This window comes from Lithobates pipiens, unplaced genomic scaffold (assembly GCF_037356315.1).
Source record: "Lithobates pipiens isolate NorthernLeopardFrog02 unplaced genomic scaffold, aLitPip1_a1.2 Scaffold_19, whole genome shotgun sequence".
Taxonomy (NCBI): domain Eukaryota; kingdom Metazoa; phylum Chordata; class Amphibia; order Anura; family Ranidae; genus Lithobates; species Lithobates pipiens.
In genome coordinates this window covers 326,693,568-326,718,458 of record NW_027507764.1, presented here as the reverse complement: position 1 = coordinate 326,718,458, position 24,891 = coordinate 326,693,568, and the positions used below count along the sequence as shown (strand labels likewise).

Below are 24,891 nucleotides of genomic sequence, written 5' to 3'. Positions count from 1 at the left end.
AGTGGTCTAGGGTGGCATACCTGGTGCTTGGCATCCCTGGTGGTCTGGTGGAATCCCTGGTGGTCCAGTGTGGGCATCTTCGGTGGGGCTGTGCTGATAATTGATCAGCACAGACCCCCCTGTGAGAGGAGCAGCCGATCGGCTCTCCTCTACTCGAGTCTGACAGACGCGAGTGAGGAAAAGCCGATCACCGGCTCTTCCTATTTACACTGTGATCAGCCGTGATTGGACACGGCTGATCACGTGGTAAAGAGTCTCCGTCGGAGACTCTTTACCGAGATCGTAGTTGCGGGGTGTCAGACTGACACACTGCAACAACGATCGCCGCGATGCGAGTCCCCGGGGACGGTCTATGACGTCCAGTCAGGATTTTGAAACCACTTTGCCGCCGTCATTTGACAATGGGCGGGCGGCAAGTGGTTAAGATTCAAAATTTCGGTGATTCAAAAATCCAAAAACCTGAAAATCTAAAATAATAACTAACTATTAAATTATAGGTATTGGAATTTCCTTTCAAATGTGGCTGTTAGTGAATGTAACGACCACAAATTTATCTGAAAATAACGAACCTATCTAAACGAATGGAACATAACTAATTAATAAGAATAAATAGCAATAATAATAATAAAACGGTTTTATTATTATTATTTATTATTAATTCGATCCGTTCCATTTGTTTAGATGCAGCATTCATTATTTTGTAATAAAATTTGTATTCATTACATTCAATAACTGCCAAATTTGAAAGGAAATTCTAATACTTATAATTTAATAGTTAGTTATTATAAGTTACCGGTAGTTATTTAGTTAGTTATTATTTTGAATGTTCGGATTTTCTTTCTTATTTTTGGATTTTTTAATTTAAGAATTTTCAAACTTTCGAGTTTACGAATTTCCACATTTTTTAATTTACAGATTTTCAAATGTACGAATTGGGTTCATAACGAATGACCCCAAAAAAAAAAAAAAAAAAAGAAAGAAAAGAAAACCAAAACAAACACATTTTTTGGCAGTGCACATGTCTAAGTAAATCTGCTACAACTAAATACTTTTTTAACAGCACAAGTTTTTTTTTTTTTATTGTGGTTTTTATGATACTATAGTATCAAAGTGACTGAGTATTTAGAAAATAGTTGATAATTGGAGCAAACAGTTGGACCTTAGGTGGAAAGCGCTGTGTGCTTTATGATATGTGTTTTATTTAATGTGAGCTTGGCTGCACTTTATACACCTGCTGCTGGTAACACAAATATATTAGTGTTGTTCCATACGCATTACTGGATTGTTTAATAATTACTCCATTTGCTTTAGCTCAAAAGAAATAATGTCCTGAATTTCCTTCATACTAAGGTACTCAATTTGCTGCTTACAAACTATTGTCATATCACTACTGGTTGCTATGCAAATAGCGTTCCACATTCCACCTTTGCAAATTCTGATTCTTACATGTTTGGTCAGCATCCAGACACTCTGTAAACACTCACTTAACCGAAAAGATTGTAAAGACAATGTAGAAAGTGAACCACTGAGCTTTCTCTGCTCGAATAAACAAATAAAATGATGCGCAGCCTCTATTTTCTTTTCAGATCACATATGGTGCGATTATACAAATCAACTTGTGAGAGGATATTTCTGTAAGAAACGCCTCATTGAGTAGAGGGGCAGTGAAAGGCTCTGAGCCTTCAGCCTGCACAGTGTCATGCTGATTTCTAATGTTTCTTTATTAGAAACGTATTTTTTGCATTCAAAAGAACGATACAAGGTGAAAACTTATAACAGAACATCATTTTATGCATACATTTTGTCTGAGTGATGGAGTATTTAGAGAAAAATATAAACAGAATGGAAAATAAAAAATACCATGGGCTGATCATCAGCTAGATTCAGTGTACATTAGCTTAACATCAAACAGGCGGGATGGAAAATCAATTTATAACACATTTATGAGGTGAAACTTTCCAAAGAGCCATTTAAAGTCAGTAGCTTTTCAACCTGGGTGCAAAATTTTCAACACAAAGGAAAAGAAGTTGAGTGAAATTCCAACCTTTATGACCAGTACACACAACCGGAAATTCCGACAACAAAATCGTGGATTTTGTTCGAAGATTGTTGCCTCCAACTTGTCTTGCATACACACGGTCACACAAATGTTGGCCAACAATTACGAATGTGGTGACGTACAAGACGAATGACGAGCCGATAAAAAGGAACAGGCCAACTTCTTCCCTACTAGTTTCACCAACACATTGGCTTCATCAGGGGAGTAGATTAAAGTGATGATACAAATTGCTTTAGCACTAAAGAGAGAAAAAACAATAATATAAATATTAAAGTGCACGCTACAGCGAGTGACCAGCTGTCTGGCTATACAGGGTCCGGTCCCAGCCCTGGCCACTCCTCCTCCTAACCCCTCCCCCACAGATGTCCCCAGGGGGGTAACCCCCATCCTATCAACACTTGGCCAACATACCATGCGAATCAAGCGAGGCAGGATAGATGCTCCCAGGCGCCAAAAAACAGCCAGCAAACACAGCCAATTCAAGGTGGCTGCAGGGGGCTTGTGTTGGGGAAACTAGGAGGGAAGAAGTTGACCTGCTACTTACCATCTTATCAGCTGGTCATCAAAATTTGCTTCATTATTGATATGTGACTACTTTGTACTGACGACTCCCTTTTTAAATCACATTTTGTATAATTTTGTATGAATAAAAGTTTTCTTTATAAAAGTACTTGTCGATTTATTTGTGGCACCGTGATAATCCCTTCCCTGTTTGCTCCAAATTGTATTTAATTACCGGGATGAGGTGCCTTATCTATCAAGGACATACCAGACACACCCTTTTCTGTTTCCGACAACAATTGTTCGATGGAGCATACACACAGTCAGAACATTCAGCCAACAAGCTCAGTTCCAACATTTCCCATCGGAAAGTGTGTACCTATAGGTTGTACCTATACATAGAAGATGACTATTTTGATGACTACTTTGATGACTATTACAAATTAAACACTCTGGCGAATTTGGGACAGACTAAAAACGTCTACAAAAGACAACCTCGAAACTCCTTATGAAATGCCTTAAAAAATGCGGGATCTTATGATGCACATGCTGTGCTTTTTTGTGAATACATTTAGAGGAAATCTATGGAAAACACATACTTTCATTTTATTACATCAACGTTTTAATAACAATCCATCCAAACAATAGTTATTTTGACAATCCTATATAAGTTTATTTGCAAAATCGAATTTAATGTTGTGAGTGCTGCCTGTCTGCTGGCCCTCTCCCAGTATGTAAGTTCACTTTTAATTTCTAAGGACTACATATCTCATGATACCTTGCTTCAATCAGGGAGTGCCGCTTAGGAGATGTTTGAGGATACCATTAATCCTAATGCACTGGAAAATGTAGCACAGTTTCCCCCACACTGGGAACTGCACTGCACGTGCGGTCTACATGCAGGCCACATTTTCAGAAAACGTGCTTTTTATGGAGGCCATTTAAATGAATAGGATGCTGTGACTGCACAAAACGTGTCTCGCAGAGCCACACAAGGGTGAACCTAGCCTTAGGCAGTTGTCACCAGAACAGTTGTCCTCATTGTAAGATTTACCTTACTTCTTGTTCTGTCGAAAACTCCAAAACATTGGATTTCCCCTTACTTTTTTGCTTGTCAACAATGGTTCCCCAGATAAATAGAGCAAGATTTGGTTACAGACAGGGATACAATAAAAAAATGTGAAATAAGAGTCTAACCCTCCCCTACTCTAGTCATGACTAAAATTTTGACTTTAAGTACACTTTAATATTTTTTTGGGGGTTGAAAAAAAAATATTTTATGCAGTCAGCCATTTCAAGTTATAGAGAGGCAAGCAGTAATGTGTCTCAATGATATTCACAGACATAAAGTCAATTGTGTATACATATCTACAGTATTAGGATGACTGCTTAATTTCAAATCTTTACAGCTCAGATACCTCTGTAAATGATAATCAGACCTCTTTGATCTAAGCCAATTCGTATTTCGGCTTTATTTGTCCTGTAAAATATTTATACTACTTCTATCTCTTCTTTAACTTTGCTGCCTAACCTATAAACTCAATAACATTCTGGAATTTAGACATCTCTACAGACTCTGATTATTGATTTATTTATTAGTAGAGCTCCTTGGAGAATTCCCATGGATCAGTCCATAAAGATAATTATTTGATTCTAGGCCATGGTACTATTCATTTAGTTTCTCTGGTTTGTCCATGTGTATGTGCGTTTTCCATTGTTCACCTGAGAATAAAAACACATTCTAGTAATGAATCTTGACTAAACTGACCGTGATGTGTTGTTTAACTGTGGTAGGGGAATTGGCTTTTAAGCTCTGCTGGGACACAGACCAATATTTGATGATTGATTTTAACATTTTCGAACAAATACAGGCTTTTTATTTTACCTCCACTTTTTCCATTTTGTCTATCAAGACAATGGATTTTTTTTTTTACTTATCAACTTGAATTAGATTTTCCTTAAACATTTTTTCTACATGGTCTTCAAATAAATTGACTACCCTTCTACTCCTTTTACTTTCTCTAGATTAGCACAGTTGTCATATATGCACCCTCAAAGGTTCCTAAAGGAACGGTATAACCTGTGATGCATCATATGAAAAATGGTAGGAAGATCTTAAAATAAACTGACTTTGAAACCCTTGCCAGGATAAATATGGAAACTGAAATGAATTTCAGTTTTGGGTTGAATCAAGAGTTTATTTTTAACCTGGCAATTTCAATGCTGAGATCTCTTTGCTGTGAAGTGTTCATCCTGTCATCTGTACTGACACCATCATTATACTTGAGGAAAATTACCAGGGTAAATGACCATATTACTATAGATCCAGAGTGTAGGTTCCATGGCAACTTGGCCTTTTCAAAATAGAAATTGCAACATGTGTGGAATACTGTATTGCTATTGATGAGCATAGCAATCCTTGTTGAGTAGTATTGCTTTTAATTTAAGCGAACTGTTTTGATCCAGATAGGAGATGGTACCCCCTAAATATATTAATGAAATGAATGAGAGGTTCCTAGATTGTTTCTTTTGTTATGCATAATTTGTACCACTGGGAAATGACAACAAACGGACCGTTATGATGACAGATTCTGGCAACAGGACTATGAAATTGAGTAAAAACATGGGTATGTTTCCTAATACTCAAACTTTACATTACCCTGTGTTGCCAGTTCTGGGTGTAAACATTATTATTATTATACAGGACGTATTTACTGGCAACAGTTTGCATAGCCCCTTACAAAAAAGGGAGGTGGTATGCTTGCAACAATACAAGAAGGTTAGGAAGGGCCCTGCTAACACTTTTAAAAATAATCAGAGGCATAAGTCTTTATCATATTCTAACACCTTGCAATCATTTTACAGATAGCTATTCTGATGGCACAGCAGGTGTTTTTTTTCTGCAAAATATCATGCTGCTCAATAATTATCCTATGAAAATTGTTGGTTAATATTAAGCATATATTTGAACTAGCAAATGTGTGTCAATTCTGTACACAGGAAAGATCATGGCACAAAATTGAATGATTATAGAGGTACAATGTACTATAACTAGTATGTGATTGACCTCGGTACTCAAGAAGAGTATGTCCATCATATAAGCTTCCCTTGCTCAGTACCAGAACAATCCAAGATCCCTTAGGTCACTAAGTCACTTATCAGGACAAAGCACAGGGTGGGGTGAAACATCAACTGTTTATTGAAACACAGGCACAAAGAGATATACAGTGTGATGGGGGTCACTTTGGGCAGGGGGTCAGTGGAACCCAGCTTTCCTTAGAGAGGTCAGGAAACTAATTTTCAGCTCCCCAGGCCCCTCTTATGTGTAAATACCCTGTGTCTATTTGGGGCAGAGGGTGACTGAGAAGCTCAGTCTGGTCTGCCCTAACCAGAATCACAGTGCAACCACACCAGATTCAGCATTTGGTTTTACCCCTGTTATCCTGGGTCTTATATGTGTGGTTTGTGTTGAACGTTGGAGAGGCTCTTTTACTTGGGAAAGAAATATTTATCAACAATATCCCTCAAGAAATATATGAAGATAAATGAATTCCACCATTTCAGACTGCTAGAATATTGTATGAGTTTGTCTCATAGACAGCTGTAGACATTTTACCAGATAGTCTGAGGTATGGTGAGGGTTTGTTATGTGTTTATTGTTAAGTAGGTCATTCCCATTGTTCTATTTTTTCTGTCTGCCTGAGCATCTCTTGTAGATGAGAGTAATCGTGTGAACACTAACTTGTTATGGAACTATTGTGAGATGTTATGTTTTATGCTTATAATAATGTATTGTACAGTACTTTGTAAGGCTGTCCATGTGCCCAGTTACCGAATTACTGAATTATTTGTTGAAAAGTATGAATATACCTGGTGCTCATGTTACTGAATGTACAGTTTACCACACCCTGTGTCATTATGTAAAGAAAGGGGATTATCCCCAGAGAGTACATCTCTTTGTGCCTCAAAGTTGATGTGCCATGCCACCCTACACTGGTGTTTTGACAAGTGACTGGGTGAGCTAAGGGATCTTGAATTGTTCTGGTTACCCACCAAGGGAAGCTTGTACGATGGACATATTCTTCTTGTGTACCAGGGTCCATCACATAGTATATAGAACATGCAGGGGCCATAGAAAAGGATGGCACAGTTTAAAATGCATAGTGTACACTGTGGTCTCTTAGTAAATTATTAGAAAATAAACCCATTAATAAAAGCCAATATTTACTGAACACCCCAATGAGTGGGTCTCATAATATCAAGCTCCATTTGACTAAGGCAGAAATATTTTTTTTTCTAATCAGTTCTATTGATCAATAACAATACCCATTGCTATGAGCCATTGTTAACACCAAAGTGTAGGTCACTGAATATTAAGCACCATTTGACCGAGGCAAACTTTTCTTTTGCTAACCAGTCCTATTTGTCTTTAATTCCTCTGATGTCTGTTTATAAAGGATTTATTAATAACAAAAACCCTGTTTTTCCCCATGAATTCATTAGACATATACCCTAGTGTACACATATCATTGCCTGAGAAACAGCGTATGGCAGGGGCAGGGTGAATGATGTACAGCAATGAAAGTTCAGTGGAGCACCAGAGTTTATAATGTAAAACACCTTTATGTGTTGAAGAAGTATGTGTAATATACAACGGGGGAGTAGTGTGTAGAATACGTATCATTGTGAAGTATAAAACATGTAGCATAGGTATGCAGTATAGGAATCTGAATTTGATATTGTAAAAAAGGCGAGCATCAAAGAATATATAGTAGGCTGTAAACAGTTTTGAGACAAGGTCATTCAGCGCCCAGGGCAAAGATGCCAAACTGCACCCCCTCCACCCTGTATACGATGTGTAAACGTAGGGGATTCTATGGCAAGCAGTCACTCACTTGTTAAAATCACTTCTGCTGTCACTACTCCTGTCAGCTTTGTAACAGAAGGAAGGTGCCCCCATCCCTACAGTAAACCATTAAACCCAGGGCAGCTTTCCCTTCCGCCCACCCCTTGTCCCAGTCCTGGCTGTAAATATAGTGTATGTAGCCAAGCAATGAATAATATAAATTGTACAGCACGGTGTTAGAAATATAATGTAAAGCTCAGTGCCAAATGGCAAGAGAAATAAAATGTACAGCAAAGTGGGTATAGCTGAAAAGGTAGTTTGGACTGTCTATTGTACAGCATTATACTATATAAAGCAGAGCACTGTAGAGTATATAATGTATGGCATGTTGCATACAGCTGAGCAATGTGAAAAATACAAGCAAATAAAAATGCTGCATATTATATACATATAAGAAAATAAGAGCACAGCATCTGTAACATTGAACACATGATGTAAATCCAAGCAGTGTGAAGTATATATTGTACTCTGCACTGTATAGCCTGTATTGTACATTAAACAATTTCCCTCCACTGTAAATACTATGCTGTTCATTATAGCATTTACCACTGCACTGTATAGGCTATGTTGTATGTTAAACGCCTGAACATTGCACTATATATGCTGTATTGCAGGTTGTACTCCTGACCATTGCACTGCATTCCACTATATACACAATGAGGGTTATGTACTAAAGGAAAATCCACTTTGCACTGCAAGTGCACTTGGAAGTAAAGTCGATGTAGATCTGAGGGGGACATGCAAGGAAAATAATTGAAAAAGCATTTTTAGCTTGCACATGATTGGATGATAAAATCAGCATAGCTTCCACAAATTTCATAGTTACACAGTTAGTAAGGTTAAATAAAGACACCAGTCCATCCAGTTCAACCTGAGTGAGTGTCTACAATTGTCCCTATCCCTGTACGTTGCACACTCACATCAGTCCCTACCCTCAAGAAGCCCACAATCCAATGTCCTCAACTCCCACTCATATACTAGGGCCAATTTTGGACAGAAGCCAATTAACCTACTTGCATGTCTTTGGAGTGTGGGAGGAAACCAGAGTACCCAGAGGAAACCCACACAGGCACAGAGAGAACATGCAAACTCCAGGCAGGTAGTGTCGTGGTTGGGATCCGAGCCAGCGACCCTTCTTGCTGCTAGGTGAGAGTGCTACCCACTACACCACTGTGCCGCCCATTTCAGATCTACCCCTTAGATTTAGAGTGACTGCACTTCCAAGTGCACTTGCAGTGCAAAGGGGATTTGCCTTTCATAAATAACCCTGAATAATGTGCATTATACTCCTGACCCCTGCACTGTATGTACTATGTCATATACTGTATATGCTAGGTTGTAAATTACAATAAACTGGGCATAGTCTTAATTGGTTTTACTACATAGAATTTTCGACACTTACAAAACCTTCAACCATCAGCAGCCAGAACAGGCCTCGCAGTACTCTGCAGAATGGTCAGTGTCACATTAGGTTTTCTAAATATTTTATGCCAAATGTGCTTGCATATGGTAAATGGTAATTATCACGGTATTCTCTGCAAGAGCCATTGGGTTGTTATACATTAAATAGACTGTATTAACTAATGTAACTACCTAAACAAATACACGAGTATTATTACTAATGAACAATATATTTTTGGCTGTGGTTCAGTCCTTGTTATGGGCAGTTAAAATGAAAATTAAATTCTACAAAAGCTTGACAGAGAGCACAAACTCACTCTCTTGTAAAAATATACTCATTTTAAATGAATGGTCCACCCCCAATTAAATTCTCCACCTATCATGGCTTGCTAGATGCCAAGCAAAAAGAAAAACCCCCTGGATTTTTTTTTTAAATGTTAGAAACAACGCATGTGCAGGGAAATGTAAAAACAACAGGCTTTTGTCTTACACATAAATAGATGTTTAAAGTGGACACAGTTTTTCTTTGAGTACTAAGGAAATATTCTCTATATATACTACTTCTTTATAAATCAAACCTATTAAATTACTTAAAACATTTAATAGATCACACAGCTCTCATAGGGACAAGCGTCTGAGGCTATGCTTACACCCATGCTGGGCAACACATAATATGTACTATGAATGCAATCCCTGATGTGCACATAAAAAAAAAAATCAAATATGATAGATTGAATTACTTTTTCAGAAAATGAAGACTTGGAGGCAGAAGATCCAAAATTAATTAGATTGTAACATTACACAGTAAAAATAAAAGAAATTGAAAAATCAGCCTCTCTGACAATTGTATGTATATGTGGTTTGCTTTTAAAATTACACAATTTGTAAAATGATTAGAAATGTCATTTATTCTAGACGGTTGGAGTTTTCAAAATGAATAACAAGGAGGATTACTTGCTCCAAAAGTCTAATCCTGTACTGTTATAGCCTTGATCACACTAATCAACATTTCATTTCTTTTACAACACAGGAAATCAATTTAAAAATACTGCAATGTGGACTCTTATTAAAAATCCCACTGTTTTCAGTCCTCTACTATTTCCAGCTTTCTGAAATTGAGCATTTTTAATGAGACTAATTGCAATCTTCCAGCCTTTCATATCGTAACATACTTTTTAAAGTGAATGACAAAAGTACTAGCTGGGTGGTCTCATTTTGAAGAAACCTGCCAAGGGTGATTTGCTATCACCATCATTCCTTGCTGAGCAAAGGTCTATTTTCTGTGATGAATCACTTCTATAGTAAGGAAAATAGGGTCAGGCAGGATCGATGTTATTGGTAAAAAAGACCGAGAAACACAAAAAAGAAGAAAAATGATCTGAGGTCATTTCCTTTAGTCACTTAAGTTTAATCATGGTATTCCAAAGAAGATTGTGTTGAATGGTCTTGTCTTGTTAATGACTAAAACTTTAGTCAAGGTATAGGCAGAGGTGAAGATCTGATACCTCTGGAAAAAATAAAATATGAAATTACACACAGTGAGCGTAATTATTTATTCTTTTGTTAAGTCTTGGATAAGGTGGGAGAAACTCTTAGCACAGCGGGAAACACAGAAGATCGACAATACTTAAGTGCATTTGCAAGGACAGGCTTTATTCAACATTTGAGTTTAGCAACTGAGTAACGTTACAGCTAAACTACTGACAAACAGTGAAACAATGCAAATGCAATACACATATAGGAGCCATTACAAAGGATTTGTATTTATGTCCATATAATTCTGAGATTTACACATCTCTGCCACACAGAACAGCCCTGTTGAGGAAAATGGAAAAACAGCACTGGACCCATACCGTTATCTCACTGGTATCTTAAAGTATTGATGTTGATATAAATGATCTGGTTCCTGGGCAGACAGCTTGTGCAATCTCAATGATATCCTTGGCTTGTAGTGTAATGTTAGAATTTTTTTTAATTGAAATGTCACACCACTGCTAAGAGCTACAGAAAAAACTCTATTCCAATAAAAGTCAGGGGGATGATCCAAAAAGTATAAGAGGATTTTCAAGGGTCAAGAGCATCAGATTCATTAGAATAATCCAGAAGAAGGGAGTGCTCTTGAACCCCTTAAATGCATTGGTTACTTATCTGGATTGTCCCCCTTGTATTGAAATACATTTGTATCTATGTCTCTTAGCAGTGGTGTGGTGCTTCAGTTAACATTTTTGTTACACAACACAACCCCACCTGGGAAGGCAGGAGACTTACATTTTCACTAATGCATGTAAGGAACACTTACAGGTCTTGCCCTTCCCCTTGTTTGCAGGCCCGGTGCTACCACTAGGCAAACTAGGCAGCCGCCTGGGGCGCACTGTGCCTAGGGGTGCCCAGTCACTGATTTCTCTCCGTGTCTGCATGCTCTGTAGGCTGCAGCATGTAACTAACTCAGTCTCAGGCAGCTGCTCTGTCTGGCTGATAGTGTAATTAGAGGCACAGCGCAGCATTGAATCCAGCGCTAGAGGAAGCAGAGTCGACACTTCCTGTATTGTGCCACCTCCTGTCACATGGGCAGGGTAAAGGGGTGGAGTCAGGGGTGGAGCCAATGGGGCAGTAAAACAAGAGTTTGCCTAGGGTGTCAAAAATCCTTGCACCATCCCTGCTTATTTGTAACCGGACAGTGAAAAGAGGTAGGAGACTGATGAGCTTGTCACTTTCTCAATCTGATCTCCCCTCTTCCTATCATCATCTTCCCTGTTAGGACATGATCACTGCAGCACAACTGAGTGGCTCTTTGTAGTGCCTCCCCCTCTGCCAATTAGAGCTCTTCTGTACAGGAAAATGGGAAAGAGGCTGATATAAAGTCAAATCAAGTACTTACACTGTTGTTTATATTGTAATAATGAATACAGAGTTGCAATAATTTGTGTATATTTGCCCAAAGTGCGGCTTTAAAGCTGAACTCTAAAGACACAATGGAATACTGCAATCAATATCTCATTAGATGTATTTTTCAAAAATACCAGCAGTGTAGTTATCTGCATTTGACCTGGTATCAATTTCTTGCAGTCACTGTACAGCAGGGCTGCATTGTGAAAAGAAGCAATGCAAGGAGCCAATCAGATGTCCTAACAAGAAACCTGGGGATAGAAAGCACAGTAACAGAAAGATAAGTGTAAATGGAAAAAGGTAGGTGTGGCGCTGTTCTGGGGTACTGTAATTGCATACCACGGTGTAATAATCTGTGTGTCCTTATATTATACTCCCAATACAAATAATGAAATGATAAGCATCAAATTTAATAAACGTGCTTAAAGTGCCAAGTGCCTGGTACATATAATGGCGTGTGCTGGTGCTGGCAGTACACATATGCAAAATAGGTAAAAAATCTGTGATTATTATATAAAGTCCATTCATCAATCCAAATGGTTAAAAATAATAGTGCGCTTCAAAACCATGCCTTTGTGATCCCTACACATAAATAAAATTTGTGCAAAAATTAATAAACATTTTGTGATCATATACAGTCCATAAGTTGATCCAAATAGTCAAAAATAAAACTAAAGATAAAAATAAAAATATAAGAATAAAAATAACTTGATGGTGCTCTTCAAATCCATGCTCAGTGATCCTTATCAGCCCCCTATAGGTATGGCACTCACCTGAACCACTCACCCTGCAAAGGGTTATTTCGCTTTAAAATTATCTGCCACTGTGCAGACATCTCCAGGTCTGTGTCTGCGATATCAGCTATGCTATATCTTTCCATGCTTGTGATGTCAGGTTTACTGTGAAAGTGAAATACCGCTTTGCGGAGTGAGTGGTTAGTTTTATTATTATTATTTTTTAATCTTTATCTTTAGTTTTATTTTTGACTATTTGGATCAATGTGTGAACTGTATATTATCACAGAATATTTATTATTTTTTCACATGAATTCTATTTATGTGTAAGGATCACTAATGCCGCGTACACACGACCGGTCTTTCTGGCAGACTAGGTCCGATGGGATCAGTCCGTCGGGCAATCCGATCATGTGTGGGCTAGTCCAATCCTTTTTCGGGAAAAAAAAATCAGACGGACCTAGAAATAGAATTTGTTTCAAATCTAACCGACGGACTCAGTTCCGACGGACTATCAGGAAAACTGTTCATCTGTGTGCTAGTCCAACGGACCAAATACGACGCAAGGACAGCTATTGGCTACTGGCTATTGAATGTCCTTGTTTAGTCCGATTTACATCATCACGTTCAAAATGAACGGACTTTCGAACTAACTTAGTCCGTTCGTGTGTGGCCAAGTCCGTTCATTTGGAAAGTCCGTTGGACTTCCGCTGAAAGTCTGTCGGGAAGACTGTCGGACCTAGCCCGCTGAAAAGTCCGGTCGTGTGTACGTGACATTAGGCATGGTTTTGAAGAGCACTTGTCACTTTATTATTATCATTATTTTTAACCATTTGGATTGATGAATGGACTTTATACAATCACAGAATTGTTACCTATTTTGCATATGTGTATTGCCAGCACCAGCACACACCAGTATATGCCCCAGGCACTTGGCACTTTAAGCACGTTTATTAAATTTGATGCTTATAATTTCATTAATTGTATTGGGAGTATGATATAGGGACACACAGATTGTTACACAGTGTTATGCAATTTCAGCACCCCAGAACAGCGCCACACCTACTTTTTTCCATTCACACTTGCATTTACATTCCACCTAGGTGGTTATACCGGTAGGGGCCTCAGTTCATTTTCAATGATATTTATTGCCATAAGCGTGGGACCGCCCATACATTTTACAGAGAGATAAATGTGTTGCTCTTTTTTTCACTGTCTAATTACAGACTGTGGGGTTCAAGGAAAGGGGGTTGAGAATGCTGATCTTCAGATTGAGGACTTTAAGTAGCAGAATTGCAGGAGAAATGTTTGGACTAAATGTCAACATTATAGCAAAAGCTGGTTTTGTTATATTATATTTGAATGGGATATTTATTGTTGTCTTGCTATTTTTGGCTGGAACACTGATTTAATGGAAATCTGTACGTAGAGAAAAATATAGGCTGCTCCCGCTGACCTTGCCTTCTAAAAAATTCTGCTTGTTTAACTGCCTTGCCAATCCAATGGTTTCAGTGGTTTCTGCTTCACTGACCTGGAACAAGTATACAGACAAGGAGCTCTGACTTAACTCTGATTTACTTTCTGCATGCTTGTTGCAGGTTGATAATTCAGAAGGTTTTGAGGATAGAGACAGCCAGGCAACTTGCATTTTTTGAAGGAGATCAACAGTGGTAGCTTATGTATGACTGTCCTTTTCAATGTTTCTTTTAAATCTTTTTCTAGCTCTACAAACGAAATTAATCGGAAATGAACAAAGAGCAGAGAGAACGAACTTTATCTAAATACTTTTAATCGCTTTGGGTAACATAATGTATTGAATTGATGGCTTTTGACACAGGAACCATTGCTTATCTTTTTTTCACATCAATTATGTGATTATATTGTTTCATTTTAATCTGCCTATTTTACAGCACTTATAAAAAAAAAATAAAAAATAAACACAAGGATACAAAGCAATTTAACAAGCAATAAAAGAGACAAATGCAACATAAGGCTGGTTGACTTAGAGGATTATGGCTAACACTGTTAATGCATACTTCATTGTCCGCCTTATTCACATGTGACTAACGCTCATAAGCCAATCTATTTAATCATTTTTGCTAGTGTGCTTTTTGTATTTGAGGATAAAAAAATCCTCATTTGTAGTCGGTAATCCTCATGCCATGCAGGCTCTAATTTTAGGTTTTTCAGTAAGAGCTGCTGCTGTGGGAGATTCATCAATGTACTGTAGCTGCCTTCATAAATTATACTCCATTAAATTGAATGACAGTTAATGTGCAATTGTGGAGCTATTGTTGCTGTTGCCCTCTCTTCAGCTGTACCCTTGGCATCAAGATTAAAAAAAAAAAAGCCTTCTTGCTTGCAATATTATTTGATTTTGCACAATGTAAAGAAGCCCGCTGAGTGACATAAAGAAAAAAAAATCATCACTGACATGAACTATTCTTTTCACTCAAGAATAGATCTATGGATTATTAAACAGAGACAAATTATAACTAAGTTGGTTTCTGCAAAAATCTAATTAAACTTTGCTTTACACATGCTGAGATGTCAACTTCTCCAAGTCCCTTAGTAAGCTAATGATCTGACTGTTTTTGAAGACAGGTTTTCTTTACTAAATTTGCATTACCGTAATTGAACTCTATGTAGCATTAAAAAAAGGCTATCATTATTTTATTTGTGACTTGGACTTAGATGACATAAGTTCAACATCAGCTTTAGGTTACATGTCTCTATGTGTAAAATTTAGCCATGGTGCCTTCCCCCCACCAAGTGGAAAAATCAAACCCTCTCACTGCACTTGTAACTACCGCCACCGAATTTGACATCAAGATGATATGCCTGTACAGGGAATTCCTCCCTGATCTTCTTTACATAATTCAAATTGTACACATGACATAAGAAATCATTGCAGCAAAACTTAGATTGATAATACCCCAATGTGATATGTTTTTCCCATTGTGCCAAGCTGCCTTAATAATGCATTGGTACCAGGAGGAGTGAATCAATGTTTTGCCAACATCCAGAAAATAATAATGGGCCATACACACGATAGGATTTTCCAACAACAAATGTTGGATGTGAGCTTGTTGTCAGAAAGTCCGACCGTGTGTAGGCTCCATAGAATATTTGTTCTCAAATTTTCCGACAACAAATTCCAAGCGTGTGTACACAATTCTGATGCACAAAAGTCCATGCATGCTCGGAATCAAGCAGAAGAACTTCACTGGCTATTGAACTTAATTTTTCTCAGCTCGTCATACGTGTTGTACGTCACCGTGTTCTTGACATTCTGAACTTACGACAACATTTGTGTGACAGTGTGTATGCCAGACAAGTTTGAGCCAACATCCTTCGGAAAAAAATTCACAGTTTTGTCAGAAAATCCTATTGTGTGTACATAGCATAATTGTAGCATGCCATTCAACTTTTTGTGATTAGAAAGAAGAAAATGTATGGGAAAGTGGCATGGCTTAATATCATATATGTAGATAAATAGTTGTCTTGTAATGACTAAAGCTTCTAACATTCTAGCTTCCCATATGTAGTTCCATTTTACAATTCACAATCTATATCACATTTTTAATACAGATGGCTGCATACAGGGGTGGGAAGAGAAAATTGTTTAATGGTTATATATGGCCTACACTATTAAGCCACCTGGAATTACATATGAGAAGTCAGAAGGCTGTAAGGGGTGAATTTAGCAGTTGTTGCCTTCAATGTGAATCTGCATAATAATTAATAATACTAAATATTTAAATAATTGCTTTTCTCTTTCTATTTTCTCAATCATCTTTTATTAAGGTTGTAACATTTAACTACAGTGAGCATGATAAAATTGGCACAACATAGGAGGAACCTTTTTTTTCTTGATGATAACTTTTTTCAGATTTTCAACAAAACAATACCCTACATACTTTAAACACTGAATGGCACAACAATGGGCCTCAGGATTTTATCACGGTATCTCTATGCATTCAAATTGCCATAAAAAAATGTACCCGTGTTTGTGGTCCATAGCATGTGCCTGCCCATACCATAACCCCACCACTACCATGGCCCATTCGATCCACAACACTGACATCAGCAAACCGCTCACCCACACAATGTCATACACGCTGTCTGCCATCTGCCCTGTACAGTGAAAACTGGGATTCATCCATAAAGAGAACACCTCTCCAAGGTACCAGATGCCATTGAATGTGAGCATTTGCCCACTCAAGTCGGTTACGACAACGAACTGCAGTCAGGTCGAGACTCCAATGAGGACGATGAGCATGCAGATGAGCTTTCCTGAGATGGTTCCTGACAACTTGTGCAGAAATTCTTTGGTTATGCAAACCGATTGTTGCACCCGCTGTACAGATGGCTGGTCTCAGACAATCTTGGAGGTGAAGATGCTGGATGTGGAGGTCCTGGGCTGGTGTGATTACACATGGTCTGCAGTTGTGAGGCTGGTTGTAAGTACTGCCAAATTCTCTGAAACGCCTTTGGAGACTGCTTATGGTAGAGAAATTAAAATTCAATTCAAGGGCAAATGTCTGGTGGACATTCCTGTAATCAGCATGCCAATTGCATGCTCCTTCAAAACTTGCGACATCTGTGGCATTGTGCTTTGTGATAAAACTGCACATTTTAGCGTGGCCTTTTATTGTGGTCAGCCTAAGGCACACCTGTGTAATAATCATGCTGTTTAATCAGCATCTTGATATGCTACACCTGTGAGGTGGAAGGATTATCTCGGCAAAGGAGAAGGGCTCACTAACACAGATTTAGACAGATTTGTGAACAATATTTGAGAGAAATAGGCCTTTTGTGTACATAGAAAAAGTCATAGATCTTTGCGTTCAGCTCATGATAAATAGGGGCAAACACAAAATTGTTAAGTTTATAATTTTGCTCAGTGTATATACTCACTGGACACTTTACTAGGTACACCCTGCTAGTATCGGGTTGGGCTACCTTTTGCCTTCAAAACTGCCTTAATTCTTTGTGGTATAGATTAATTGGAAAATTCCTCCAATATTTTGGTCCATATTGACATGATAGCAGTTGTTGAAGTTGTTGCAGATTTGTTGGCTGCACATCAATGATGCGAATCTCCCATTCCACCACATTCCAAAGGTGCTATTGGATTGAGATCTGGTGACTGTGGAGACCATTGAAATTAACTCATTGTCCTGTTCAAGAAACCAGTTTGAGATGAATTGAGCTTTGTGGCATGGTGCATTATCCTGCTGTAAGCAGCCATCAGAAGATGGGTACACTGTAGTCATAAAGGGATGGACATGGTCAGCAACAATACTCAGGTAGGCTGTGGCTTTTAAACGATGCTCAATTGGTACTAAGGGGCCCAATGTGTGCCAAAAATATCCCCCACACCATTACACCACCAGCTTGAACTTTTGATACAATGCAGGATGGATGCATGCTTTAGTGTGGTTTATGCCAAATTCTGACCCCATAATCTGAAAGTCGCAGCTGAAATCGAGACTCATCTGACCAGGCAACATTTTTCCATTCTTCTATTGTCCAATTTTGTAGTCTCAGTTTCCCGTTCTTAGCTGACAGGAGTGGAATCCGGTGTGGTCTTCTACTGCTGTAAACCATCTGCGTCAAGGTTTGATGTGTTGTGCATTCAGAGATGGTATTCTGCATACCTTCATTGTAAACAGTGGTTATTTGAGTTACTGTTGCCTTTTATAACTCAAACCAGTCTGCCCATTCTCCACTGACCTGTGACATCAACAAGGCATTTTCCTCCACACAACTGCCGCTCACTAAATTTTCTCTTTTTCAGACAAGTTTAGATGGTTGTGAGTGAAAATCCCAGTAGATCAGCAGTTTTTTAAATAGTTTTAAAAAAAAATAAAAGCCTGCTAAATGGTGAAAGGTCATCTTTCCTAGATCAGTGCTGAATCAGAGTGTTACACTAGGACTGATGGCAGAGAGCGCTACATATATCATGGCTCCGGCTGCTTCACTTCAGCAAAGTGGCAATTTGTTGGTGCTGGTTTGTTTTTTGAATGCCCTTTTCTAAGAGGCTGCTATAATGATCTAAGAAACAATTAGATATTGCATCCTTGTCTCAGGAGACTGCTAAAGAGACAACAAATTTCCAATAGACTGTCACATACCCCAAGCAATGATTTATTGAGATCCTTCCAATTTAAAAATACTTATCCTGTTACAGCAAATGTGTCAATTTTAACAACAGCAGAACTACAACAAGCTTTGGCTGTTAAACCATACAGGGAGCTATGTACCGAAGCAACTACAAAATCCACTTACAGGAAAAAACTGTACTATGCACACTGTACATGCTAATATGACACTGTTGAGACCCCTTTCACACTTGTGCGACCTGCGATTTTGCTGTGATTTGAAGCAATGCCTGTGTAATCTTGAGGTCTATGGACCTCAAGTCGCATCAAAGTCAGACCAAAGTAGTGCAAGTCACTGTGACTTGAAGTCGCACAGATATGAAAGGTACTCATTGGAAATCATAGGGTATGATTTGTCATGCCACGTTGCAGGACAAGTCTCACAAGTGTAAAAGAGGCCTAAAGTGAAGCTTCTGAATTGCAAAAAATTAGTACCGTATTTTGCATGTAAAAAAATTGGCCAAAAAGCAGGGGTCGTCTTATACGCCGGGTCAGCCCCTCGGATGCCGGCTGGGTGTTCGGTAATACTGTATGTAGCTTCGGCTACATACAGTATATACCGCTGAGCCAATCCTGGTGAGCGATGTATTCAAATGAATACAAAGCCTGCTCGGATTGGAGTAACGACCTCTGCCAATCCGAGCAGGCTACTCTGTAGCCTGCTCTGATTGGCTTGGAGAGTCAGAGCGGCGCGGGCTGATGATGTTACAGCCTCTGCCAATCCAAGCAGGCTTTGTATTCATTAATAGAATACATCGCTCGCCGTGATTGGCTCCAGCAAATGCAGGAAGAAGGAAGAAATATGAAGCCTCGGAAGCCTCGAAAGCCGGGTCGTCTTATACGGTAAGTACAGTTTTAAAAGCGTTTTTGTCCTGTAAGATTAGGGGGTCGTCTTATATGCCGGGTCGCCTTATACACCGGCAAATACGGTATTTGCACAAGAACTAAGAGGAACTACAGAGGTACTGTCAAAACTCTGTAATGATAAATGTATGATGTAGCAATCTATGGTGCATGCTATTGAGTAATAATAATCTTAAAACAGTAAATGTGTCCACATTACAAGTTAAATTTTAACCTCCCTGGTGGTATGATTATTTCCAATTTTTGGTGTTGAAAGCGGTACAATTATTTTGCATGGAAATTTGGCGTTTTATATCGTAGGCCTGTAATTCTTAGGAATAACTCACTTAAATCTGTCCAAACCAGAGTCTAGTAGACATTCCGGGTATAATAAACTTTGAAAAATGAATCATAAATTATAATATAATAGATAACTATAAATAATTATAACAAATAATAATATAACAATAATAACAATTATTCAATAATGTAATCAAATCAAAGACACTGAAATTTGCTCATTTGCAGAATTGTCGCTGTCATTAGATTTAGTGTTTGATGACGAATTTCCCCACAAATCGCTATCGCTCAATTCTACAAGTGATACTAATTTATTATCGCTGTTTTCTAGTTGGTCTAAAACCACTTTTGACATAAAGGGACACTTTTTGGTTGCTATGGACAATCTCCAAATTCCAGGCAGAAAAAACTGTATTTATAATATAAAAGTGCATGCAGGGCACTGGACAGACCACTAGGGACAAAGAGGATGTGTCATTTTCTTTTATACAGTACAGTAATCTGTAAGATTACAGTGTACTGTATATGTACTGTGTTTTAACTTTTTTGAATTTGGCGCCGTTCTCCATCCTCCATCCCCTGCGTCTCAACGCTCGCAGGGAACAGAGCCCGGCAGAACTTGCCACTGTGTGAATAATGCGAGGAGACAGCTCGCACACACAGCGGGGAGACATTGCAGGATCCAGGGGACAAGGTAAGTAACTTTCCCTGTATCCTGCGATGCAGCCCCGAGTCTGGCTCGGGGGTTACCGCTAATGGTATTGGAATTCCACCCTGAGCCAGACTCGGGAATACCGCCAGGAGGGTTAATCACAAAATAACGAATAATATCAGATAGTATCTATAATATTTACCAATATAATTTATTAAAAGTTAAAGAGACACCTGCTAACAAGAAAAATGGTGATAGAAGGAGAAAACAGAGTGACAAACTTATCATTCTGCTGCTGCTCTTTTCACTGTCCAGTCATAAACTGGGGGTGGGACAATACCTGTGAGTGTTATTTAACCGCTTAAGGACCGCCTCCTGCACATATACGTCAGCAGAATGGCACGGCTCGGTGCTCCTTGACCGTGACTGCGGGACCTGTGGACCCAACTGCCGCTGGTGTCCCGTGATGGGTCACAGAGCTGAAGAAAGAGGAGAGGTCTGTGTAAACAAACCTCTCCCCATGCTTCCTACTGTGGCTGTCACCGATCGTCTGTTCCCTGTTATAGGGAAAGACGATCAGCGACATCACATGCCAGGCCACTCCCCCTACAATAAAAAAAACACATAACTTCACACATAACCCCTCCTCGCCTCCTAGTGGTTAACTCCTTCGCTGCGAGTGTCATTTACACAGGAATCAGTGCATTTAAATAGCACTTATTGCTGTTTAAATGACAATGGTCCCATAAATGTGTCAAAAATGTCCAATGTGTCCGCCATAATGTCACAGTCACAATAAAAATTGCTGATCGCCGCCATTACTAGTAAAAAAAATATATTAATAAAAATGCTATAAAACTATCCCCTATTTTGTAAACGCTATAACTTTTGCGCAAACCAATAAATAATCGCTAATTGCGATTTCTTTTACCAAAATATGTAGAAGAATACGTATTGGCCTAAACTGAGGAACAAAAATTTTTTTCATATATTTTTTGGGTATGGATATTTATTTTAGCAAAAAGTTAAAAATATTGAATTTTTTTCAAAATTGTCGCTAAAAATAAAAACCACAGAGGTGATCAAATGCCACCAAAAGAAAGCTCTATTTGTGGGAAAAAAATTACGCCAATTTTGTTTGGGAGCCCCGTCCCATGACCGTGCAATTGTCAGTTAAAGTGACGCAGTGCCGAATCGCAAAAAGGGCTTGGTCCTTTGGCTGCAAATTGGTCTGGGGCTTAAGGGGTTAACTGCAATAGAAAAAAATCAGGTCCCCAGCCCTGCCAGATGAGGCTGTGCTGTGCGGAAAAGCTGTGTAACTCTCAGAACCTGGCAAACAAAGCAGCTCTCTGACATGTATTTCTTCTGTGTATTTAGCTGTTAGCCCGGAGTTTAGCTTTAAGTATCAATCTTTTGCATAATTTCATTTGTTTGCATAGCTTAAATGTTTCACATATTGGACTGGTTTAGGCGTTGCATAGCGTTTCATAAATTATCGTAAACTTAGTTAAGATCCAGAATACTTTCAATGTCATGCTAATATGCAGCCAGACCTTGATTTCACCCCAAACAGTCTATGCATTTCCTAGTAAACAATTCATTTGCTAGACAGAGCCATAAAAAGTGGATAAGACTTTCAATTTAGGCTCACTGTTGTATTCAACAAGCTCATTTAACGTCAATGTTTCCACACAGCTATAGTTTCAGACTGTGCTCATTTCCAAATCTATGAGACGCTTAGCACATTTTTCAGAGCACTACAAAGTCATCTAGCTAAAAATGCATTTCAACTTGCCCATTTTTTAAACCAAAATGTTGATGAATATGCAGTCTAATTGCTGAACTGTATTTGATTAGTTTACAAGATTATTCATGCATCGTTAATAGCTCCAAACACAGCTAAAGAATCATGTACACTTATTATAGAGGCAGTGTTCTAAGAACAGCTGGTCTTGTCAAGAAAACCAGATCAGCTTAGCAACGTTCTCCACAATTTGTAAGGTGGGGGCCTTGAGACCGTACAGTACTTTTTTTTCCCTTTTATAATGGAATAATACACATTGGTGTAAGTGTATTCTTAAAGCGTAACTCCACTTTTGTTAAGAAAAAACATTCCCCCCCGGGTGATCTACGTACATTGCAAGGATTTTAACAAATGTTGTTGCAAATCCCTACCTATTGTTATTCTGAAGAAATCCCTGTGTGTTGTCTGTGTCCAGGTGGGAAAGTGAGTCTAATGGGAGCGGTTTCATAATTATCAGTCAGCTGTGCACCTGCAGGGCACTAATGAGGAAAGCTGATGGGGCCTGCAAAACATGATGTTATTGGGAGTATCTCATCAAAAATGACATTTTTGTTGCAGGGGATGCCTGAAATCTGACTTGTATTTAGTGTAGACTTATGGGAAAATTGGTGAGCCAATCACACAAGCAGGAAATTAGGCTTCTGGGGGGAGTTCTGTACACATTTTGTGTCCAGAACAACTCCAGGTAGCCATATTGCATTACATTTTCAGAAAATTACAGCAAATTGAAAAGGAAAGGTCATTTTTTATAACAATTAGAATATGACTTGTGTTGCAATTTTATATATATATATATATATATATATAGATAGATATATATAGATAGATATATATAGATATATATATATATATAACTATATATATATATATATATATATATATATATATATATATATATATATATATATATATATATATAGATATATATATATATATATTGTATATACTCGAGTATAAGAAGAGTTTTTCAGCCCATTTTTCAATTTATCATAGGTCAATTTTTTTACTTCTTTAGTAAATCAGCCTCAGAATATAGAGGTTGTAGTTACTGTACATGCTTATTTGTATTAGGTCCAAATCAGTTTTATATCTTGCCTTTCAACAAAGTAACAATAAATTCACCATAAAATGTTTGCAGAAGTATGCCTGCTTCCTGCTTCATATTGATACATGGTGATCATTCTTTACTGCTTGACTTGTTTTGGTACAAGCCTATGGTCTGGTTTAGTGGTCTGGTTTAGTAAAGAATAGGTGCGTATACTAAGACTCCTTTCACACTGCCAGCATTTTTCAAGCGCTACAGCACTAAAAATAGCGTCTGTATAGCACCTGAAAAAAGCAGCTTCATTCATTCCCATGTGACAGCCCTCTGGGCTTGCAGGGCATCACAAAAAGTCCTGCCAGCAGCTTCTTTGGATCAGTGAAGGAGCAGTGAATTCACCGCTCCTTCACTGCTGCTCCCCATTGAAACTAGTGGGGCAGCGATGCGATACCGCTGGCAAAACGCCACTCCGATGGCATTTAGTGGGTGGATTTAACCTCTTTTCGGCCGCTAGCGGGGGTTAAAATAGCCCTGCTAGTGGCCAAATAGGGCCACTAAGACTACAGTAAAGCGGCGCTAAAAATAGCGCTGCTTTACTGCCATTGCCCGGGGAAGCTCAGTGTGAAAGCCCTCTATTAGTCCTATAAGCCTGGTTGAAATTCTACAGCATACTCACAGTAATTACTATGAGCTTGCGATGCTTCAGCTTCCTAATATATGTGAGATAAGAAGCAGCATACCTAAAATGAGAAACGAGTTTCTATCAGGTGTTTTTAGGGATAATGATTTGGCATGCACTTTTCATGTGGGAACAATATAGCCGGAAGTGAGCACTGACATCACTAAGGCCGTATTCACACTGTTGCTTTCACAGCTCAACTAAACATATTATACCATTTTGAATGGCATACAAATACACCTTCCTAAAGCATCTGCTTTGCAGCACACAGTAATGCATGGCAATGCACTTTGCATTCGGCAGCCCAGTTATATGAATGCAACATGTTTTAATGTACTGCACTGATGTAAATGTCCTTTAAAAGTTGCAGGGCAGCAAGGCTGCTGTTCCTCGCTGCAGCTTGCCAAGGGAAGAGGAGGGGCCGTTACTTCTCCTCCCAACCGAATAGGAAGTGGGTCCTGAGACCTGATTGGCCAGGAGTCCTAAGAATCCCTGGCCAATCAGGTCTCAGGACCTGCTTTCTGATTGGCTGAGAGGAGAATCAAGAAGCAATATGAAATATTAATTCGCTTTTGTCACACAACTGGGTGAGCTCAGAGTGCAGTGCGCCCCAAGCCCACCCTTTATTGAAGCCAATTAGAGGCTCAGGCTCTAATCATGTGCTTAAAAAAAAAGAAACCCATGCACCCTGCATGTAGATTAGGGGCTGGGCACATGGATTAGGGGGGTGGCACCCCTACACCCCTAATGGATGGGCCGTCACTGTTTTTCATACTATGATACTATGATATGATGCTATGATATTGCCACTAGAGATCCATATGCATCTGATTACTGCTTTTTCCTTTTCAAAACTGCACTTACGAAACGTAGTGTTGTGAGAGAATTTTCCCTACTGTAAATGAACCAAACTTTTA

General features: G+C 38.7%; 1 protein-coding gene across 1 annotated transcript in view; it reads right to left on the bottom strand.

The window, feature by feature from the left end:
- LOC143996781 (cadherin-6-like) overlaps nt 1-24,891 on the bottom strand; it is a 495,985-nt gene that overhangs the window by 334,330 nt on the left and 136,764 nt on the right. The window lies entirely within an intron of this gene.